The 22750-nt window shown below is 44.8% G+C and overlaps 1 protein-coding gene and 1 long non-coding RNA gene across 4 annotated transcripts in view; one reads left to right on the top strand and one right to left on the bottom strand.

The window, feature by feature from the left end:
* CCDC40 (coiled-coil domain containing 40) overlaps window positions 1-22750 on the top strand; it is a 202801-nt gene that overhangs the window by 106588 nt on the left and 73463 nt on the right. The gene's annotated exons all lie outside the window — the stretch shown is intronic.
* Window positions 2830-3637, bottom strand: LOC120918720. Its single transcript, XR_005744466.1, has 3 exons — window positions 3522-3637; window positions 3181-3360; window positions 2830-2847 (listed from the first exon to the last, which is right to left on the bottom strand). It is a non-coding gene; the product is annotated as an uncharacterized LOC120918720 (long non-coding RNA).

Here is a 22750-nt window from a genome sequence, read left to right as displayed (position 1 = left end):
GTCTTCATAATATTTGAGGTAGGTGGTGGGTTGGTTTTGGGGTGATTTTTGATAGCAGACAAATGAATTGTACATGGCCATGTGAAACAGATATAATGCTACTTTCTTATACCAAAAAGTTGACTTTCGGGTTGATAAATAGGGTTGTAGCATCTGATCATTTAAATCAACCCCCCCCCCATGTACATATTGTACTCGTGAACACATTCAGGCTTTACTACAGGGCCACGTCTTCTCTGAAACTCCACCAAGTTGTCATTGTGGATTGTAGTCATCATGTGAACATCCTTCTTGTCCCGCCACTTCATGGCCAACACTTCCTCATTCCTCATGAATGCGGCCTCCCCCTTTTGTAGCCGTTTTGATAGCAAATTCTGTGGGAACCCCTTCCTATTTTTTCGGAAGGTACCGCAGGCCAGGGTTTGTTCACAATACAGGTGACGGAAAAGGGGCAAGCTGCTGTAGTAATTATCTACATATAAGTGGTAGCCTTTTTTGAACAAGGGGTATGCAAGGTCCCAGACAATTTTACCACTGGTTCCTATATATGTGGGGCAATCAGGGGGCTGGAGCTGGGAATCTTTGCCTTCGTAAATACGAAATGTGTGCACATATCCAGTGGCTCGATCGCACAATTTATTCATTTTTACCCCGTACCTGGCTCTCTTGCTTGGGATATACTGCTTGAAATGCAGTCGGCCAGTAAAGTGGATAAGGGATTCGTCTACACAAATATTTTGGTCGGGGATAAACACTTCAGAAAATCGTTTGGTAAAAGAATTTATTAGGGGGCGAAGCTTATATAATTTGTCATAGTTGGGGTGATCTCGGGGAGGGCACTGCGAGTTGTCGTTGAAATGTAGAAAGCGCATTATCATTTCGAACCGTGCCCTGGACATGACCGCAGAAAATATGGGCATGTGGTGGATGGGGCGGGTGGACCAGTAGGAATGCAATTTGTTTTTCGTTGAAAGCCCCATATTAAAAGCAAGGCCCAAAAACAGTTTGAATTCCTCTAGTGTGAGACGGCGCCAAGTAAACATACGGGCGTAGGACGAATTGGGGTTGGCAGCAATAAATTGCTCTGAATTGAGATTTGTTTGGTCCACCATGTACTGCAACAAATCATTGGGGAAAAACAAATAAAAATAGTCCAATTTGGAAAAATTTGACGTGTTGAACTGCACACCTGGCTGTGCGGTGAAAGGGGGGATTGTAGCGGATCCTGAGTTGGCAGGCAACCACAAAGGGTTTGCCAGGGCATCAGGAAGGTAGGACTGGGCACAAATTCTTTGGGCTGGATGAGTAATTCCAGTACTGGTACTGGGCTCCTCTTCTTGGGGTCTAGCGCTGCTGGTGGTAGGCAGGTCTTCGGATCTAGGTCCTGATCTCCTTACTCTTTTAGGAGGGGGGGTTCCTCCGCTGACTCTGACTCACTACCCTCCACTGGCTGGTATTCCGAACCAGAATTGGATAATGAGAGCTCCCCGCTGCTCTCATTATCCGACATGGTGAGGATCTCGTATGCCTCCTCAGGTGTGTACATTCTTTGAGACATGATGGCGGTACTGGTGGCGGTATTGGTGGTGGTACTGGTGGCGGTATTGGTGGCGGTACTGGTGGCGGTACTGGTGGCGGTATTGGTGGCGGTACTGGTGGCGGTATTGGTGGTGGTACTGGTGGCGGTACTGGTGGCGGTATTGGTGGCGGTACTGGTGGCGGTACTGGTGGCGGTATTGGTGGCGGTATTGGTGGCGGTACTGGTGGCGGTACTGGTGGCAGTACTGGTGGCGGTACTGGTGGCGGTACTGGTGGCGGTATTGGTGGTGGTACTGGTGGCGGTACTGGTGGCGGTACTGGTGGCGGTACTGATGGTTGGTGGGCTGTGACAGATCCAGATGGTACTGGTGACAGCACTGATGGCAGTGTGACAGGTTCTCTTTATTGGGGGGGGGGGTCGTGTATACTGTAAGTATTTTTATATTAAAAAATGTGTTCACTCACTGATGCAAGATCTCTCCTCTCTCCTCACACAATCGGTCTGTGTGTGTGAGAGAGAGAAGGAGAGATCCCTGGAAACCGCCACATTGTTTATACTTGTGACCGGCTGTGAATGGACACAGCCGATCACATGGGTAAACAACCAATTTTATTGGCTGTTTACCCTGATCGGGTATGCGCTGTGTCCGGGGGACACGCGCATTCCCCGAGCTGCGCGCTGCCTGCCTCCGGCAGCGAGCTGTGTGCGCGCCTCTGATTTGTTTTGACATGTGACCGGCTGTGAATGGACACAGCCGATCACATGGGTAAACAACCAATTTCATTGGCTGTTTACCTTGATGGGTATGCGCTGTGTCCGGGGGACACGCGCATTCCCCGAGCTGCGCGCTGCCTGCCTCCGGCGGCGAGCTGTATGCGCGCCTCTGGTTTGTTTTGACATGTGACCGGCTGTGAATGGACACAGCCGATCACATGGGTAAACAACCAATTTCATTGTTTAGAAAGGTTTCCTTGAAACAAGGAAGGATTGTGGGACTTTAATTGAAGCTTAATGGATAAAGATAGAGTATTTCAAATAACTCTGTAGGCTTGGTCAAACCTCAGTCATTCAACTCATACCAACAATAATTTTACTAAGAAATATTTATTTATACAAAAAAGTAGAAAAATATACAAAAGATATAAATTGAATGTTTAGTACATGTTAAAAACAATCAGACTATAGTTTACATAGTATATTACACGTGCAAGATGCTGCAGGTGATCTTCATCACAGCCCACGTTAATTGGGGGTTCAACTAGTTTCGCCCGAGAGGGCTTCGTGAGGAACCCGTGGAGGGTGATAGTCTACATGAATAGAGAGTATGTCAATAGAATATTAACAGACATCAAAACCAATTATATACTGTGTACCAGTACAATTCATCTAAGAAAGAAGAAAAAAGATAAGAACACAAAAATCAAAAAAAAACACAAAGACAAAAAACAAGCCCGTTAGTTAGAAGGCTAAGGTTACAATATTCTGGACACAATATGTATCATTGACCAAAAAAGAAATATGAACATATATATATATCCAAGTACAAGTTAATAAATGCCGTTACAAACATGTTAATTTAAATAAAATGAAAAACTTGACTAGATGCATGTAAAAGCTGTGGACTGTGAAGCAGTCCTTACCTTGCACAAACGGAGTAGATGGTTGGGGGCGTGAGCCGTGTCGAGATCAAATCCCAGATGTAGACCCACTAGGGGAGGGAAGAGTCTCAGCACAGCATATGCTTAGCTGTCACACAGAGAGCAGACCACATGGAAAAGGCTGACCTAGAGAAACAGATAGGAGATGGAGGCAGGCAGGAACTAGGAAATAAATAAAAAATGAGAAAGGAAGATATATGTATATGTATAATGTATATATAGTAATTGAATGTAAAAATATAATATAATTATTAGAGCGCATCATATAGGTGACAAACGCTCAAATGGGAAAAGAGGGAATAATTATTAGGTGATAGAGTTACCTTATTATTGTTGATTGAAAAAAGTCATAGCCATAGGTCAGATGGGCTGAGTAATTGGATAATTTCAGAGGGAGGTCCAAAGTTAAATAGTATGCTGACCAGTCAGGGTTAATTCCAGTAATGCTACGTAGCATAAAAAGGAATAGATTACAAATTCATGCTTCAAAGGATATAAATATATATATATATATATATATATATATATATATATATATATATATATATATATATATACATATATCTACAGGTGCATACAAGTTACTAAAAGAAAATTAATATAAAGAAGACTATGACCTATATTAATCCTATCATCAGGGATGCAGAGCATATATATATTGAGAGCCGGTTCACACTGGGGCGATTTGTGATCCGACTTGAAATCGCCTCAAGTCGTCCCAAGTCGTGCTGTCAAGAAAAACAATGCAAGTGAATGGGACTGGTGTTAATACACACTACTCAAGGCGATCCGACTTCAAAAGAAGTTCCTGTACGACTTCAATCCGACTTGTAGGCGATTCCTACCCATTGATTTCAATGGAAGTAGCTTTCAAGTCTGATCCCTGTTCATAGTGAGGCGATTTTGCCAGAAGCAGAGAGGAATTTACCCAGAAGCCACCAGGTACTCCCCTGTCCCCAGGCAGCCCCCACCTTCTTCCCACCTTCTTGGCACGGATTACTTTCACTTTCTTAGTACGTTGTCTCTGTTTGCACCATGGCTGTCAGAGTTAGGAAAGAGGCCGTGCATAATGAGTCCCTTATAAGGCTGGTAAAAGAGAGACCATGCCTCTACGACAAGAGGGACCCCTTTTACAAGGACCAAATGAAGAGGGACAATGCCTGGCTGGACATTTCTCGCCTGACCTTTGAGGATTGGGACATATTGTCTGAGACCGACCGCACTGCCAAAAGTAAGTTTAACCTTTTTATTATATGTCTATTTTCCTTGCCTAGGCATGCTGGTTGTAGTTCCATACATGCCACTTGTTTGCACAGAGAATGGCGGCATGAACTCCCTCTTGAAGACAGCAACAATAGAGCACACCGGCATCAATAGATCCCCTGGCAGGAACAGTATATCCCATGCTGGCAATAGTAGATGCAGACAGGAACCATAGATTCCCCAAAAAAGTAGATCCCTAACAGGAACACTACTTCAAATGACAAGAACAACAATAGATCCCTGATCGGAACACTAGTTCACATGATAACAACAATAGATCCTTGACAACACTAGATCCCTGGCAGAAACAATTAGGTCCCCCAAAAACAATGGATCCCTGATCGGAAAACAAGTTCACATGAGAACAACAATAGATCCTTGACAACACTAGATCCCTGGCAGGAACAACAGATCCCTCAACAACAATAGATCCCTGATCGGAACACAAGTTCACATGAGAACAACAATAGATCCTTGACAACACTAGATCCCTGGCAGGAACAACAGATCCCTCAACAACAATAGATCCCTGATCGGAACACAAGTTCACATGAGAACAACAATAGATCCTTGACAACACTAGATCCCTGGCAGGAACAACAGATCCCTCAACAACAATAGATCCCTGATCGGAACACAAGTTCACATGAGAACAACAATAGATCTTTGACAAAACTAGATCCCTGGCAGGAACAACAGATCCCCCAACAACAATAGATCAGTGATGGGAACACAAGTTCACATGAGAACAACAATAGATCCTTGACAAAACTAGATCCCTGGCAGGAACAACAGATCCCTCAACAACAATAGATCCCTGATCGGAACACAAGTTCACATGAGAACAACAATCGATCCTTGACAACACTAGATCCCTGATCGGAACACAAGTTCACATGAGAACAACAATAGATCTTTGACAAAACTAGATCCCTGGCAGGAACAACAGATCCCCCAACAACAATAGATCCCTGATGGGAACACAAGTTCACATGAGAACAACAATAGATCCTTGACAAAAGTAGATCCCTGGCAGGAACAACAGATCCCTCAACAACAATAGATCCCTGATCGGAACACAAGTTCACATGAGAACAACAATAGATCCTTGACAAAACTAGATCCCTGGCAGGAACAACAGATCCCCCAACAACAATAGATCCCTGATGGGAACACAAGTTCACATGAGAACAACAATAGATCCTTGACAAAACTAGATCCCTGGCAGGAACAACAGATCCCTCAACAACAATAGATCCCTGATCGGAACACAAGTTCACATGAGAACAACAATCGATCTTTGACAAAACTAGATCCCTGGCAGGAACAACAGATCCCCCAACAACAATAGATCCCTGATGGGAACACAAGTTCACATGAGAACAACAATAGATCCTTGACAACACTAGATCCCTGGCAGGAACAACAGATCCCTCAACAACAATAGATCCCTGATCGGAACACAAGTTCACATGAGAACAACAATAGATCTTTGACAAAACTAGATCCCTCAACAACAATAGATCCCTGATCGGAACACAAGTTCACATGAGAACAACAATAGATCCTTGACAACACTAGATCCCTGGCAGGAACAACAGATCCCTCAACAACAATAGATCCCTGATCGGAACACAAGTTCACATGAGAACAACAATAGATCTTTGACAAAACTAGATCCCTGGCAGGAACAACATATCCCCCAACAACAATAGATCCCTGATGGGAACACAAGTTCACATGAGAACAACAATAGATCCTTGACAAAACTAGATCCCTGGCAGGAACAACAGATCCCCCAACAACAATAGATCCCTGATCTATTGTAACGCACAGAGAGCATTTTAGACACAGGGAACAGGGAAGAAGAAATCAAACAGGAAGAAGAATGATGTCAGAAGAGCTTAGTAGCTCTGATTGGCCTTTTCTGACATTCCCTGTCCTGGAGGCGATTTATAAATCGCCCCAGATCGCCTCAGGTCGCCCTGTGGTTCACATTCAAGTCGTGTCGGAATCGCCTCTGGAAGTCGCGCTGGAAGTCGGATCGCCCCAGTGTGAACCGGCTCTTACAGGGTTAAAAAAGTTTCCAATTTGTATAGAATATGTCCCTATCTGTGTGTGCTAGAAAGAATTACTAAACATAAAGCAGTACCTGGTTAGTTTTGTAGCAGAATCTGCCAATGATGTAGCAGTTTCAATCACTTTGTAGCCAAACAAAGTGTAAGAGCTGTAACAGATTAAATAGAGTAAAGGGATATTACTAATTGAAGCAAGTATAAGGTGACTGAAGAGGTTCAGTAAGACACCAAATAAGTCAGAGTGTCAGAATAATACTGACAAAGATGAGGAGAGAGTGCCTACCTTATATCTAGCTGTGTCACAAATGCAAAGCCAAGTGATCTCTCCAGCAAAGCCCACGCTAATGGGACAGCTGCAGAGAACACTTAAGTACCGCTCACAATCAGGTCCCAATGAGTGGAACCTGTATGTGAGGCGGTATCTATTGCGTCAGTGGGCGGGGAAATCGGATGGCCATCACAGGGATTCCCCCTGTGTTGGCCGTCAATCCCACAGCTGATGGGGAGGCGGCACGTCACAGACAGGAGGAGCGCTGGCGTCAGGTGTGACGTCCAGCGCTTATCCAATAGATGCCAATCCGAGGCGGACCTACACTAGCACCCGAGCCTCCGCTCGGATTCGGCAATGCTATTAGCATCGCTGGTGCAGGCCCCCTAGCGCCCACTGTGGTCAGCCTGTAATGCGTGCCGCTATACAGGTGAACAGCACAGCAAGCCCAATTAGTGTGTGCCGCAATGGAGCGGGGATTGGATGGAACCTCCGTGTGTGTATGTCAAAGCTGCACAGAGAAAGTGAATGAGCAAGAGGGATAGCTATTAGAAGGAAATAGAAAAAATCAAAATAAATGAGAAAAAAAGAATATTAATAATGATAGAAATAGTAAAGTAAGAAAAAGGGGGGGGAGAGAAAATGTGATAAAAATAATAATAATAATAGAAAATAATAAAAATGATTAAAAATAGAATAAAGGATGATAATAAATAATATAAAATAATAATAAATAAACAATAAAATGAAATAGTGAAGTTAAATCAAAATAAATGAAGAAAGAAAGAAAAAACACAGAAACAGAAATAAGAATAAAGAAAGAAGGGGGAAGAAAAACAAAAAAAAAGGGAAGAAAAAGAAAGAGAGACGCAAACATTGCAATTGGACAGCTTAAGGACTAGAACCGAATTCACAGCCCACAGCACCCATGCATCAGTGCTGTATCTAGAGAAAGAAAACATAGATACAAAATCATTGCAACAATGTATTTAATACAGTGATTCCAGTTGTGTGCATACAATGCTACATCATTGCTAAAGTGTGCATCCATAGTTTCAGTGTACATTCTATTCTTAGAAACAATTGTGTACAAAGTGATGAAGCCCCGTGTGGGGTAATCACCTATGGCAATTGGAAATACGCCAATTGGATGTTATTATGTTCCATCGCTAGTTGAACACATGAGGTGTTCAAGAGGCCAAAATGTATTGATCTTGATATTGGATCTCTTCTAACGATGAACGGGCCAGGTGATACTAGTTCGGTGTTATAACATTGCATCACTGATTTAACACAAAGGGTGTTCCAGGGGGCAGGGTATTGGTATACAGCTCTTCAGATGGAGAGCTTATCAGATGACATATGAACCAAGGCCAAAACATCAAATTGAATGCAGTATAGAGAGAAGAGTCGATATAGACCCAAAACTCATGGCAACAGATGGATTACAAAAATGGTTTATAACTAATATTTTCGTTTAGGCCAGGGTGCTGGGTGGCCCGTAGCGTGTATATCCACCGTGCTTCAGTCTGCAGAAGACGTTTGTCGGCATCGCCCCCTCGTTCATTTAGAGGAATATGCGCTAAGGCATAGAAGCCGAGCATAGCAGGATTATGGTTGTGAAACAAACCTATATGGCGGCTGATGGGGGTTTCCATCAGTTTTTTGTTAACCGCTCGAACATGGTCTCGCATTCTACAGAAAAAATTCCGTTTTGTTTTTCCTACATAGTAAATTGAATACTGCATTCAATTTGATGTTTTGGCCTTGGTTCATATGTCATCTGATAAGCTCTCCATCTGAAGAGCTGTATACCAATACCCTGCCCCCTGGAACACCCTTTGTGTTAAATCAGTGATGCAATGTTATAACACCGAACTAGTATCACCTGGCCCGTTGACATACTCTCTATTCATGTAGACTATCACCCTCCACGGGTTCCTGACGAAGCCCTCTCGGGCGAAACTAGTTGAACCCCCAATTAACGTGGGCTGTGATGAAGATCACCTGCAGCATCTTGCACGTGTAATATACTATGTAAACTATAGTCTGATTGTTTTTAACATGTACTAAACATTCAATTTATATCTTTTGTATATTTTTCTACTTTTTTGTATAAATAAATATTTCTTAGTAAAATTATTGTTGGTATGAGTTGAATGACTGAGGTTTGACCAAGCCTACAGAGTTATTTGAAATACTCTATCTTTATCCATTAAGCTTCAATTAAAGTCCCACAATCCTTCCTTGTTTCAAGGAAACCTTTCTAAACTATTTCTAGAGGGACTCGGTCGCTTATGGTTATTTACCCTTAATTGGTGCTTTTGCTCTACTACTTTATTTATAACCAATTTCATTGGTTGTTTACCTTGATCGGGAATGCGCTGTGTCCGGGGGACAAGCGGCAGTACCGATCGGTGCATTGCGCGCCCCCGGGGGCGCGCAATAACAGCGAATCCTGGAGGACGTCATATGACGTCCGGTCAGGATTCTACAACCACTTTGCCGACGTCAATATGTCATTGGCGGGCGGCAAGTGGTTAATATAAGACACACATAAACAATCCTGTGCTAACCACTTTAAGCCCAGGCAATTGACAAAAGACGGCCACAAGGTGGCTCTCAATTGCCGGGAGGACATCTATGGACGTCCTCCGCTCCTCCAGCCACTGGGGGCGCGCTCGCGCGGTATCACTGGAGTGCCGATGCGCGTGCCTGATGGCCACGATGTCCGCCAAGCACCCGCGATCGGCGGATACACAGACAAGGACGTGGATCTGTGTGTGTAAACACACAGATCCACGTCCTGTCAGGGAGAGGAGACCGACGCTGTGTCCCTTGTACATAGGAACACAGCATCGGTCACCTCCCCCAGTCAGTCCCCTACCACACACAGTTAGAAACACTCCCAGTTTACACATTTAACCCCTTCCTCACCCCCTAGTGTTAACCCCTTCCCTGCCAGTCACATTTATACAGTAATTAGTGCATTTTTATAGCACTGATCGCTGTATAAATGTGAATGGTCCCAAAATTGTGTCAAAATTCTGTCCCCTATTTTGTAGGCACTATAACTTTTGCGCAAACCAGTCGCTTATTGCGATTTTTTTTTAACAAAAATACGTAGAACAATACGTATCGGCCTAAACTGAGAAAAAAAAAATATAAAAATAAATAAATAATTGGGATATTTATTATAGCAAAAAGTAAAATATATTGGCCCAGATTCACAAAGCACTTGCGCCAACGTATCTCGAGATACGCAGCGTAAGTGTAAATATGCGCAATCGTATCTATGCGCCGTACTCATCCGACCGACGTAACTTTCCTACGCCGGCGTATCGCGGGCGCATATTTATGCTGGCCGCAAGGGGCGCTCCCATTGATTTCCTATTCAAATATGGAAATGAGGGAGATATGTCGATTCACGAACGTAGTTGCGCCCGGGGCATAAAATACGCGGTTTGCGTAAGTCATATGTCCGGCGTAAAGTTATTCCCCATATAGGAGGCGCAACTCATGCTAAGGTATGGACCAGGGAACACAGCCGTCGTTTATGTAGTACGTGAATAGGGCTGGGCGTAGGTTACGTTCACGTCGTAGGCAGTGATTCAACATATCTTAGGCAGTTGTTCCGACATGATTCTGAGGATGCGCACTGGGTTGCGTCCATGGGACGGCGCATGCGCCGTTCGTTTGAAGTACTTGTATGACGCTCGGCCCATCATTTGCATGGGGTCACGCCTCATTAGCATGGCTCACGCCCTCTTCCACCTACGACGGCTTACGCCGAGGGAACCCAGTGCAGTTTGGGAGGCAAGTGCTTGGTGAATTCGGTGCTTGCCTCTCTGCGCTACGTCGGCGTAGCGTATATTAGATATGCTACGCCCGTATAAATATGCGCCAATGTATGAATCCGGGCCATTGTGTATTTTTTCAAAATTGTCGCTCTTTTTGTTTATAGCGCAAAAAAATAACCGCAGAGGTGATCAAATACCACCAAAAGAAAGCTCTATTTCTGGGGAAAAAAGGACGTCAATTTTGTTTGGGAGCCACGTCGCACAACCGCGCAATTGTCAGTTAAAGCGACGCCGTGCCGGAAGCTGAAATTTCGCCTGGGCACAAAGGGGGTTTATGTGCCCAGTAAGCAAGTGGCTAATATATAGAAACAATCCTTTTGTACATAATAATAAGGAAAATATATATAATGCGTGTATGTATAAAACAATCAAATCAAGTGTATTGTAATATATCGGTGAAATAAAAGAATCTTCCAATATTAAATAAAGTGCATTTGTAAAGTGCATCCAAGATATTCTGATGCATTAGATAGAGAAACTCAGTCCTTATTCCAAATGGGATCACTTCTCAGACAAACAAATGGGGATGAGAGGGAAAAGAAGAGGTTTGGAAGTCCAAATTAGAAATGGAGACTTGAAATTGCAGATGTCCTTCTACAATCCTCCCCCAGTGGTACCAGCCTTTCACCTTAATGGAAGACCCCAATGGGTCTAATGATGCATCAAGGAATAACGATCACCAAACACGGTTGTTTTCCCCTCCAGATATCGGGTAGAAGGATGTCTGCGGCTGTTCATCCAATCCCTCCAACTTTTCTTCTTAAGGATATGATCTCCAGAGGCCACAAATTCAGGAACAAGCAAAACGAGTTTCGATAGTGTGATAAAGTGTTAAAAAAATCTCATGTTCATTTTAAAACGACAGTAAAAACGGGCTAGTGGAGGTGGAGGTGTATCACTGGTGACTTCAGACCTTTTAATTTGTCTGCATTGAATCTGGGTGGAAGACACCCATAGCCCAAAAACTTTAGAGCCCAAAATGGCAAATCGAAGGTACACTAGTGAAGAGGCATGATAGATAGTGAAGAGGGGGTCACTCATCTCTCAGATTCAGGCTCAGAATATGATCCTGTAGACGACAGCGGCTCCATGACAGATAGCTCTGATGACGAAATTGTGGTCCCTGCCAGGGTCAGGCATACCTGACCCCATTCTTCTGCTGTTGTTGAGGTGCAGGAACCGCAGGGCTCTCGTATGTAGCAGAGAAGTACTAGTGCCGCTCATCCTTCTGGTAAACTGGCAAGCACCAGCGGCCTAGTACACCCTGGTCGTACATCCAGCACTGCAGTAACACTTGGTGACGTGGTGAGTCCTATAAGTGCAGTTCAAGCTGGCGAGATGGCAAGCACAAGTAGTGTCCCGCTGCCACCAAGAAGAAGACAAAGACAGGCCTGTCGTGCCCATAGTGTCATTCCTGCAGAATTCGCCAATCCTGATTGGGTGCCTACCACTTCTGCAGCACCCGTGCTTCCCCCATTCACTGGCCAACCCAGAATTTAGGTGCAAACAGCTAATTTTACGACACTTGATTTTTATTCGCTGTTTTTCACATAAGATCTCTATAGATCTTATGTGGACCAAACTAATTTGTATGCTGGTCGATACATCCCTGCTAATCCCCAGACCTCCCTTGCCAAAGAATGGAAACCAATTACAGTTTCCGATTTTAAGACCTTGCTGGGCCTTTCCCTCGACATGGGCATAGTTAAACTGAGTGAGCTGCAGTTATATTGGTCCATTGACCCAGTTTACCATGTGCCCGTGTTGTCAGCCTCCATGGCCAGGGCACGATACGAGCGGTTCAAGCATTTCAGCAACAATGAACTTTGTCATCCTCGTGGAGACCCTGAATTTGATCGGCTCAACAAAATTCAGCCCCTCATAAACCACTACAACAAACGTTTTTAACAAACGTTGTCTGCGTTGACGAGTCCCTCATTAAATTTTCTGTCCGCTTGACTTACAAACAGTACCTTCCCAGCAAGCGTGCCAGATATGGGGTCAAGATGTATATGCTCTGTTACAGGGCAACAGGCTACACATCTATTTTTATGGTTTATGAGGGAAAAGATAGTCACGTAGAGCCAGATAACTGGCCAGATTACATTTACATTACAAACATTTGGGCAATATAGTGTGTTTTAGTGCATTTAAATAAGAAGTCTGTTGTTTTCCCCAAAACATTGTTTGAAAAATCGTTGCTCAAATACTGTGTGGAAAAAAAATGCAACACCCACCATTTTAATCTGTAGGGCCTTTGCTTTAAAAAAAATATATATGTTTGGGGGTTCAACGTAATTTTCTTGCAAAAAAAAAGTATTTTTTCATGTAGACAAAAAGTGTCAGAAAGGGCTTTGTCTTCAAGTGGTTAGAAGAGTGGGTGATGTGTGACATAAGCTTCTAAATATTGTGCATAAAATGCCAGGACAGTTCAAACCCCCCCCCTCCCTTAATTGACCCCATTTTGGAAAGTAGACACCAAGCTATTTGCTAAGAGGCATGTCGAGTCCATGGAATATTTTATATTTTGACAGAAGTTTTTTTTTTTTTTGCACATAGTTGTCACTAAATTATATATTGCTCAAACATTCCATGGGCATATGTGGAATTAAACAAAATACATTCTGTTACTTCTTCGGAATACGGAGATACCACATGTGAGACTTTTCGGGAGCCTAGCCGCGTACGAGACCCCAAAAACCAAGCACCACCTTTCAGGCTTTCTAAGGATGTACATTTTTGATTTCACTCCTCACTGCCTATCACAGTTTCGGAGGCCATGTAATGCCCAGATGGCACAACAATTATTTTGCAGATAACAATGCCGCTCAGCAAATAGCTTTGGGTGTCTACTTTCCAAAATGGGGTGATTTAGGGGGTTTGTGCTATCTTGGCATTTTATGGCCTTCGAAACTGTGATAGGTAGTGAGCAGTGAAATCAAAAATTTGCGCCCTGAAGGCGGTAATTGGATTTCGAGGCCTCGTACGCGGCTAGGCTCCCCAAAAGTTCCACACATGTGGTATCCCCATACTCAAGTGAAGCAGCAGAATGTATTTTGGGGTGTAATTCCACATATGCCCATGGCATGTTTGAGCAATATATCATTTAGTGACAACTTTGTGCAAAAAAAACTTGTGGTAAGATATAAAATATTTCATGGACTCAACATGCCTCTCAGCAAATAGCTTGGGGTGTCTACTTTCCAAAATGGGGTCATTTGGGGGGGGTTGTGCTATTTTGGCATTTTATTGCCTTCAAAACTGTGATGGGTAGTGAGGAGTGAAATAAAAAATGTTGCGCCCTTAGAAATCCTGAAGGTGGTGCTTGGTTTTCGGGGCCCCGTAAGTGGCTAGGCTCCCAAAAATTCCCACACATGTGGTATCCCCGTTCTATAACCATAGCATGTGTGAGCTCGGCAATATATCATTTTGTGACAACTTTTTGTAAAAACGTATTATTTTATTTTTTTGGTCATTATTCAATCACTTAGGATGAAAAAAAATATTCATTGGGCCCAACATGCCTTTCAGCAATTTCCTTGGGGTGTCTTCTTTTCAAAATGGGGTCATTTGGGGTGGTTTTGTACTGCCCTGCCATTTTAGCACCTCAAGAAATGAGATGGGCAGTCATAAACTAAAAGCTGTGTAAATTCCAGAAAATGTACCCTAGTTTATAGACGCTATAACTTTTGCGCAAACCAATAAATATACGCTTTGTAAGATTGGGGTTATTAGACTCCAGCGATAGATGCGTTTTCCAGTGAGTACGCCAATCCAGAACTGAGTTTTTAAGGGCCTGGTAGCCCACTTTTATTTAAAAGCACAAAAGTTCACAAATACAATAGCAGCCTTCGCAGGGGGTTTCACCATTCCTGTTTCTTGTCAACTCAACAGTTTAGCCTCCTGGCTATCAAACTTGCCATCCGGGTGTTTCAGGCCTGTAGCCTAGGCCATGGGTCTGTTCCTCAGAACCAAACAATTTCCTAGAGATGAGCTCAAACCTCGCTTACTCCTATCAGCGTCTTGCTGCTCAGTCATTAGGAACATCTGCCTCCTGCAGACATGCACACAGCCCCTGACTCTTCTCAGAGGGATTTTGGGAATTCACCTGATTCCCAGGACAGACTTTCTGTCTGTAGGGTGGGGCCCTAAGCTGTCAGGTCACAACTAAATAGCCCAACACACAGCTGTGCAATCAGCGTGCCTTTCTCTCTAAAATATGGCGTAAACCAGCAATCTTTCCCATAGCACAGAGTCCCAACCTCACAGCTTATTGACCTTTTTTTTTTTTTTTTTTTAAAAAGACATGTGGCTGAATACATTTTGGCATTAATGTATGACTAAAATTGAGAACCATCAAAACCATCGAAAGGAAGCTATATTTGTGGGGGGGAAAAAAGGAAGCAAATTTAGTTTGGGTACAACATTGCATTATCGTGCAATTACCAGTTAGCGCAGTGCCAAATTGTAAAAAGACCTCTGGTCTTTAAGCTGACAAATGGTCTGGGGCTGAAGTGGTTAATAAATACTTTAAAACTTTAAACATATTTCAAATATTTTGTGTCTTTAAAGTCCACCATAAGGGGATTGTTTCTTTTCTCCATTGTGAGATTAAGGATATCTCCAAATCGCTTATAGCCTGGGGCTTTTACTTGCTTTCAGGGATTTAATGACCTGAGTAACTTCTACTGTTGAAAAAGGAATCCGAAGGCTCTCTGCCTTTTCTTTCGACAAACTAGGTAGACCGGTATGATGAATATGGTTAAGAAGTTGAAGATAACTAGGTCTGTCTGGTGTTGATGGGTTTGAATCCTTTAAATTATATATTTAGAATGAATAATCAGGAAAACTAGAGGCTATTTGTTCAGTAGCACAAACCAAACCGCATTAAGGACAGTGCACCTTAGATATGTAACATCTAGACGGTTTCTTAGAAATCGAGCGTGCTAAAACTTTACTACACTTATATCCATCTTCATAAAAAACATGCTGTGCACATTACTTATGTTTTTCAAAAAAGTTTGATCAAGTAATGAATACATTTTAGATCTCTTTTGTTGACGAGATTGAAAGGTAGAGGCCTGTAGATTTTTTTTTTATGTTTCAGTTCTAAATCTCCTCCAACAAGGAGGCCATAGTTGGAGGCTTTTTTTCTCTTCAATCCCGTGCCCTGAGAGATTAATATTACCCTTGATATGCACTTCAGTGCCTCTCACTTTATGGGTAATGCTGTTGTATCATCTTTATGCTCTTTTTAAAAAGCTGAAATTTTCTCCACTATGGCCTTCCTCATCAAGGAATCCTTCAAAAGATTCTTATTCAATCTCCAAATAAATTTTGATTTATTAGTAATAGGAAGCTTTACTGAGAAATAAAGTGGAAAATAATCTGACCACTTTTTCTATACCTATCTCAGACCATGGTTCCCAGTCTAATAGGTGATGAGAGATTAAGAAATAATCTATCCTACTATATGTGTTATGGGTAGCAAAATAGCATGTCAAATCTTGTCCAATGGATGTAGGACACACCAGACATCTACTAGCTGGCAAGAATGAAGCAACCGCTTCAGCCTATTTATGCAAACATAAGAGATATCTGGTTTACCCATTGAGGTGTCTAACATGGTGTCCAAAGTTAGATTTAGGTCACCCCCCAAAACGAATGCCACGTACACACGATCGGTTCATCCGATGAAAACAATATCCGATGAAGCTGACTTTCATCAGTCTTGCCTACACACCATCAGTTAAAAATTCAATCGTGTCCAACGCGGTGACGTAAAACACAACGACGTGCAGAGAAAAATTAAGTTCAAAGCTTCCGAGCATGCGTCGACTTGATTCTGAGCATGCGTGGATTTTTGACCGATGGATTTCCCCACAGACGATCGTTTTTTTTCTATCGTTTTTTAACCATCAGAAAATTTTAAAACAGGTTCTATTTTTTTTCACCGTTGGGGGAAAAAAAATGATGGGGCCCACACACGATCGGTTCGTCCGATGAAAATGGTCCATCGGAGCGTTTTTATCAGACGAACCGATCGTGTGTACAGGGCATGAGACTTCTTCCTGGAAGTGTCTAAGTTTATCCAAGACCAAAGTCAACATATTAGCTTGTCCTTGGTTTGGCGCTTAGATATTGGCTAACTTAAATAGCTAGGTAAAAGTTTTACATTTGACAAACAAGTATCTTCACTCAGGATCAGATAGCTTATTTTCATCAGAAACTATGATCGAGGAATGTACACCAATTGCCACACTTTTTTATTTGCCACTTAGAATAGGACTTATAAACCAGGAGGAATAATACCTAGTGGGCATTGATGGGGCTGATGAAGATTTAAAATGAGTTTCCTGAAAAAACAGAATGTTTATGTTTTGCTTATGCATATCGTATATTTGCAATCTTTTTTGCGGCGTGTTCAAGCCTCTGACATTCAAAGATCCAAACCTCAAAGTCTTCATGGCAGTTGGAGATGAATTTTGGATGTACCTGGCATATAGCTTCTAGTCAGAAAGACACAACAAAAAACAACATAATACATATACCTAAAAAGATAAAGAAATTCAAATGAACGAAGAAGGAAAATAGCCATCCCATCAGAAGCAGAGATACCATGGATATCACCAAAGGCCCCTGTGTCATGGCATATCATACTGGGTCCCCAACTTTTCTAGGAAGATCCTAAGCTGAGAGCTGTGCGGTGGGGGATCGGCTCAGGGAGAACCCAGAGGCAGGTTATCCAGGAGACTGTAACAAACCATCGGGGTACTGGTCACCAATGTATTGACAGGTATGTTGCAGCTGTCAATTGGTGACCCTGTTTGACTTATGTGTAAATCTACTGGGAGGATTCGCTCAATTTGTTCATTTAGCTAATCCAAAGTGATAGGCCTGTGGCAGAGGCCCTAGAGCCGGGTCTGTGAGAGAGATCTGTTCCTCCCAGCAATCTAAAGTGACTTTTCGGCTGCCAGGCTTGTGGCAGAAGTCTGTCCGGGGGCACTTCACCCACTCTGGCTAGAGTGGCGACGAACTGCAATTTGGTGCTACTGAGAGCAGGATTGCTCGGTCCATATCCAGGCCTGATACCGCAAGGTTCTCTCTTTTCTTCATCAACCTTTTCTTCCTATTTCATGTTGATGTTGGCCGTGTTGGCCTGGAAATTAAGCATTGGAAAACCTTTATTCATTGTCTGGACATTCGCTCAATACTCTGTTCTCCAACTGCACCCCTAGACAACATTGAGGTAACTTAATACGCCGATCCCAAACCAGCGGCTCCTTCGGGGGTAGCGCTACATATATACACACACGTTAATATATATGCATCTACACACATATACCCACACCTGTACACACACATGAAGCTTACTAGTCAAACCAGAACTTAAGTGTGGAGCGGAGGAGAGAAAATAAAACACAATATTTATCTTATTCATAACTCTTCTTATTCCCTCCCCACAGATCCTTCATACCAGCTATATGCCCCATAGATCTAATGTTCAGCGAGAGTCTCGCATATCAGTGTTCACATATCCCAATAAACAAAAATAACTCTAAGGCCGGGTACTCACGACCAAACATGTACGATGAAAGCGGTCCGTCGGACCGTTTTCACCGTACATGCCTGCCAGAGGGCTTCTGTACGATGGTTGTACACACCATCGTACAGAAGTCCGCGCGTAAACAATACGCGGGGCGTGTCGTCGCCGCGACGATGACGCGGCGATGACGCAGAGACGTGGGCGGGCCTGCCATTTAAAGGCTTCCACGCATGCGTCGAAGTCATTCGACGCATGCGAGGGACGGCGGGCGCCTGGACATGTACGGTAGGTCTGTACTGACGACCGTACATGTCCGAGCGGGCAGGATTCCAGCGGACGGTTTTAAAACACGTCCACGAATATTTGCCCGCTGGGAAAAGGCCCGGCGGGCAAATGTTTGCTGGAATTCGGCCCGCTCGCGCCTACACACGAGCAAACATGTATGCTGAAACTGGTCCGCGGACCAGTTTCAGCATACATGTTTGGTCGTGTGTACGGGGCCTAAGATCAATGAAAACAAAGGGGGAAAAAAAAGAACCCCAAAATTATGTATAATTGCACTTATAAGTGACCGATCGTTAGGGCCATCCCTGTACTCTAATTTGCTGGTGTTTTCGAGATTTTGCTAGGGTCCATGGTTCCCACGATGGTGGCTCAGAGAGGTGCAACATAGGGGGACCAGACTATGGATTTAATTCCTCTTGTGGAAATCCAATTTTTTTGAAAAAAAAAATGGAATATCCGTTGGTGATCAAAGTGTATAGGCACAACCATTTTTAGGAGCCAAGAGATTGAATGGGTATCTCCTATTTTATAAGTTATCAGCCTCAGCGAGCACTCTCGTTATTGATCGTAAAGATCTGCCTTTGGCAGGAGTTTAGCGAGATAGATCCAAATAAACTGATTTGGGCACCATTTGAGTCTATTGGGCCATGACTTTGTGCTTTATTTAAAAGTTCCTCCTTGCATTTAAAAAATAGCACTCTACATAGCACATCGCTATGTTGAACAATAACAGTATTTGATGTGCCTGGTGTGCGATGTGCTCCGTCAATTTCGATATGTTCCGTAGTTGGTTTACCTAAAAGAGTGTTGAAGATCTGTTTAACCAAAGGCAAAAGCTCTTCTTTGCTTATTGCCTCTGGGACACCTCTAAGGCGGATATTGTTTTGTTTATGACAATCCTCCATGCCATCCATATGAGACCAGAGGGTTTGCAATTGAATATGATGATCAGTAAGGGCTACTTGCACTTCTGAATATCCTGTGATCATAGAGGGAATAATATGCTTCACTGCCTCCACTTGGTCATGAAAACTCTGGAGGCTCCTGTTAAGTTCAGCCATGTCTTTTATAGCTGTCCTCCATCTGATGGAACATGGGACTCCGTATCTCTTTTAGTAGGCAATAGACTTAGAAATTTCTCTAGGCAATCATCAGTAGCTGAATGTTCATCTTCACTTCCAGAATCTGTACTGTCTCTGCCCTGAGCCTGAAAAGCCTTGGGAAGAGCGTTGTAAGTGCAGTGCCTCATGGCCACTCCAGGTACTTCTGCCTGCTGCCATATTGGAGGACCTATGGGAGGTACTATGCTCATGAGAATTGGTGCTATGAAAATAGGTCTCTATATCCACCCTTTCATCTGTCTGACAGGTCATGTACTTTCGTTTTGCGGGGTTTCCTCTTGGTGCTTTTACTCATCTTATATCAGCATAGATAATATATACATATATAGGCCGGGATTCAGAAAGAACTTACGGCAACGTATTGTACTGATAAGCCGCATAAGTCCACGGATGCGCCGTCGTATCTATGCGCCGTACCCACAAAACTAGATACGCCCGAAAATAGGCTTCTTCCGACCAACGTAACTTTCCTATGCCGGCGTATCGTAGGCGCATATTTATGCTGGACGCATCTGGCGCTCCCATTGATTTCCTATTCAAATATGCAAATGAGGGAGATACGGCGATTCAGAAACGTACATGCGCCCGTCGCAGGCTACGCACGGTGCGCGCAAGTTGTACGTCCGGCCTAAAGTTACCCCTCATAAAGCAACAGACGTGCACAGGTCAGCTGGAGAGCAGCTACAGCAGCACCATTACGGACGAGCTGAGCAACCACACTTGCAGGACAACACATCTGTATGCCAACATGCCAGGGGCAGCGGTGGTCATAGCACTACTGCGTCTACAGGCACGCAGGAGGGCACGGGAGAGGATATACCGAACGCGCATGAACGTCTTTGGCATGGGGGAATCGGAGGTGTATCGCATCTTCAGATTTAGCCCTGCTGCCATCCTGGAAATAGCCACAGCCCTGCATGATGACATCACCAGCCAGACACAACGCGTACATGCAGTGCAGCCACTGGTCAAGGTACTGGCAACAGTCCATTTCCTTTTCAGCGTACAAGTGGAGTCGTGTCTGGGATGTCACAATCCACCATGAGCAGATGCGTGCACCAGGTTGTCCCCGCAATCCTCACATGCATGTCCCACCACATCATCAAACCCACCCATGAGCATCTGCGGCAGAAGGCAATGCAGGATTTCTTCAGAATTGCAGGCTTCCCACGCACCGTGGGGGCCATTGATTGCACACATGTGGCACTACGCCCCCCCCCAAGCCACAGAGCACATGTACCGCAATCGTAAGCATTGGCATTCTATCAACGTACAGGTGATACATCCGTGCCAAACACCCAGGGGCCAGCCACGACAGCTACATATACCGTCAAAGCAACATTCCATCGGAATTCGAACAGAACGTGTACAGGGACAGCTGGCTGGTTGGTGAGTGACATGGGTGTCAGGCATGACTGTCCGACCCCATGATGCAGACATCACGAGGGGCACATGCATGGCTAACATCCTCCTGTCTTTTCCCTTCCAGGTGACTCTGCATATGCACTTGGGCCCCATCTCCTGACTCCATACCTGAATCCACAAACCAGAGGCGAGAGAAAATACAATGCTGCACACATACGTACCCGTGCAGTGGTTTGGCATCCTGAAGTCCCGTTTTCGATGCCTGGATAAGTCCGGGGGGGCCCTGTTGTATTCCCCAAACTTTGTGTGCAAGATCATCGGTGCATGTTGCGTGCTGCACAACTACGCCATGAGAAAGGGCCTGGAGATTGACATATGTGATGACCTGACCCCCGAACCAGACAGTCCCCCCCCCCTGCCAGAGGCTACCCCGTCTGCTGAGAGAACAGCAGTCAGGAGGTGCCTCATGGAATGCATCTTTACACGTTAAACACACACAAATTCATCATGGCACAAGGAGAATGCACGCATGCACACCACTGTGGTCCCTAGCTCACACGCACCACATCCACCTCACATTGGATTAGCCCAAGTCTACCATGCAGTACTTGGGAGCAGCAACGCCGCGCCAAGGCCCCAATGGTGTCGCTGTCCATTCATACCACATTCACACGGTCGTGGGGATAACCTCTCCCCGACGACCCAGGGTGACACCCCTTTGCTGGCAGGAGTGTCACCCCCACATTCACACACCAGTCACACTGTAGCCTGCACTACTGACCGTGTGCATACACTACAAAAATAAATAAACTCATAACCTGAGCATAAAAAAAATAAACTCATAACCTGAGCATAAAAGAAAACAAAAAAAGGTAATCATTTGCCCTGTCGTGGGCCAGGCATGGTGCCACGGCTCCTAGGCCTCAGTTGCCTGGGGGGAGCCTCAGGTGGGGGGGGTGGGGCATCTGGAGGAGGATCATCCCCTGGTCTCTCCCTGGCTGGCTGCCTGCCTTCCAATTCCAGGGCAATGCGGTTGAGGACGGCATTGGTCTCTGCCTGCATCCGCAGCTGGCGGATGGTGGTGTTGCGCTGGTGGCGCCTTGTCTGCCTCCCCTCTGCCTGTACGGCCGCTGCCAGGCTCCTCCCCTCTACCTGGATGGCAGTTGTATTTGCCTGGACAGCCACTGCCAGGCTCCTGACCTCTGTCACAAGGCCTGATGTGGTGGCCTGCAGCTCCCCCATGCATGTTACTATCGCACTGCATCCTGCAGGCTGTCAGTGATGGAGGTAGTCTGATCAGCCTGCTGTGTGAGGGCCTGCTGGACAGCCAAGGTGCAGGCAGCCTAGGTCTGGGCCGAGGAGGCCAGGCTCTCTGCCACACGGTGCAGGTCACCCGCTACAGCACCCATATGGCGGGTCTGCCGGGTCTGGTCCCTTGCCAGATTCTCCTCCAAGGCATCCGGATCACCCCTGGTTTTGCGGGTAGCCTTCCTGGGGGCAGGAGAGGCTTGGGGCCGGCTGTATGGGGAGGCCCTTGAGGACCTACCCCTGATGGGGGAGGAGGCCCTTGAGGTGCTATCCCTGATGGGGGAGGAGGCCCTTGAGGGGCTATCCCTGATGGGGGAGGACGTTTGGGAGGGTGAAGGGATGGTGGTATCCTCCACGAGGTACACAACTTCCTCCAGAGTACCGTGCTCCTCCTCCACTTCCTCTAGAGGAGAGGTGTGGGCACACTCTGGGGATGGCGTGGGTCGCCCAGCAGCCGA

Source organism: Rana temporaria, chromosome 12 (genome assembly GCF_905171775.1).
Source record: "Rana temporaria chromosome 12, aRanTem1.1, whole genome shotgun sequence".
NCBI lineage: Eukaryota > Metazoa > Chordata > Amphibia > Anura > Ranidae > Rana > Rana temporaria.
The sequence above is the reverse complement of the archived record's forward strand: the minus strand, read 5'-3'. Positions and strand labels throughout refer to the sequence as shown.